Source organism: Schistocerca cancellata, unplaced genomic scaffold (assembly GCF_023864275.1).
Source record: "Schistocerca cancellata isolate TAMUIC-IGC-003103 unplaced genomic scaffold, iqSchCanc2.1 HiC_scaffold_1106, whole genome shotgun sequence".
Taxonomy (NCBI): domain Eukaryota; kingdom Metazoa; phylum Arthropoda; class Insecta; order Orthoptera; family Acrididae; genus Schistocerca; species Schistocerca cancellata.
This window is the reverse complement of record NW_026047105.1, coordinates 3361616-3363502: the sequence shown is the minus strand read 5'-3', so window position 1 is coordinate 3363502 and position 1887 is coordinate 3361616. Positions and strand designations below refer to the sequence as shown.

The window sequence follows — 1887 nt, the reverse complement described above, 5'->3', positions numbered from 1 at the left end:
TGGGCAATTATAGCCCTTCCGCTACTGTGGGCGTGTATACTCGTACTGCTATGCCGTTCCCCAGGCGTTGTGGACGAGTTTACGCTTGGATTTTCCTACAGTGCTTGGGACGTTTGAATGCGTCCTGGGCCGTCAACCTTGCATTGTTGCAGACGAGCTACTTCCATAACAAGGTGTATACAAGAGATTCAAGTCATATTAAAACTGCGTGTCAGACCGAGACTCGAACTCGGGTAGCTCAGTTGGAAGAGCACTTGCCCGCGAAAGGCAAAGGTCCCGAGTTCGAGTCTCGGTCCGGGCACAAAGTTTTAATCTGCCAGGAAGTTTCAAAATCAGCCCACACACCGCTGCAGAGTGAAAATTTCATTTTAGATATTCAAGTATTTATCGTGCTACGTATGTGCCTTATTACGTGGTATCATTTGCTGAAAACCTCGTTTCAGTATCTAGAATCGTTTATGAGATATGATGATTCTTATGACCACATGTTTAGCGATGTGCAAAGACGTGAATAGGCGCGTCCATCCTTCAGATATAAAACAAAATAAGGAGAGAACGAGAAGAGATATTCTTCTACTCTCAATTTTAAATCAAACTTCGATATCTTATCTACATTTCATTGCAAGCAAGTATGACCTAAAATTAACCATACGCAGAGTTCACTCAGGGTGTTCTTGCCCCTCCAAAATCTTTAACATTTCGTGCAGTGCGTTATTTAATTTGATGCAGTACAGAAACTATGCCATGTAACGAATAAAAATTTAGGCCTTTATCGAGCGAAGATATCAGACTGTACTATGTGCAAGAAACAAATTTTTTCTCTAACAGTTTCCTTAAAAAAGGATGGTAAGTATTCCATAGTAGCCGGTAAGTACGCATGGGCGGCATTGGATGGGCCCTGCCCGACCCTCTGTCAGATACAAAACCCAGTAACTCGAGAACGAAATGAGATATTGTTCTGCTTCCAATTTTAGATAACACGTGTATATTTTATCTGCATTTCATTCACTGCGATGTATGAGCTAAAATCAACCATACGCGAAGTTCACGCAATGCGGTTTTACCTTTAGAAACTCTTTAAAGTTTTGTGCAATCGTTTATGTAATCTTCATAACGACCGGGAGAGCGGCGTGCTGACCACGCACCCCTCCTATCCACATCCTCAGCTGAGGATGACACGGTGGTCGGATGGTCCCGACGGGCCACTTGTGGCCTGAAGACAGAGTGTCTTCATGTAATCTGATGTAACGTAGTAGGTACGACAGATAACGAAAATAAATTCAGTACTTTGTCGAATGTAGATACCAGACTGTAAGATATGCAAAAATTAAGTATTTTCGAAAATCAGATGCAGAGTCCTTCACATCGTCTCCAGCACAGGCACGAACATTTGGCGAGCAGTACAATCATAAAAAAGTGAAACGGCAGCATCTTGTCAGCGGAAGGCTTTATTAGAAAACATTAACGGACCGAAAACAGTAGTGAACCATAGGTAAAGGTAAAGCTGTTATCAATCTCAAATTTGTTTCAACACCACTCTTCTTTACTATGAAATATCCTACTGGCAGTTTTATCCCTTGTATTCTTCCAATCTCTGATACGATTTATCCAGCGACAAATAAAGTGCATATAGTTTAACATGGATTCATGTTCACAGTATAATTTACAAACAGGCACTCTTGAGAGAAGTGGTTCAAAATGGTTCAAATGGCTCTGAGCTCTATGAGACTTAACTTCTGCGGTCATCAGTCCCCTAGAACCTAGAACTACTTAAACCCAACTAACCTAAGGACATTACACACATCCATGCCCGAGGCAGGATTCGAAGCTGCGACCGTAGCGGTCGCGCGGTTCCAGACTGTAGCGCCTAGAACCGCTCGGCCACCA

At 42.7% G+C, this 1887-nt stretch overlaps 1 non-coding gene across 1 annotated transcript; it reads left to right on the top strand.

Annotated features, from left to right (window-relative positions):
• The first annotated feature begins 227 nt into the window (after positions 1-227).
• Trnas-cga (transfer RNA serine (anticodon CGA)) lies at positions 228-301 on the top strand. Its single transcript has one exon. It is a non-coding gene; the product is annotated as a tRNA-Ser (tRNA).
• Positions 302-1887: the final 1586 nt, after the last annotated feature.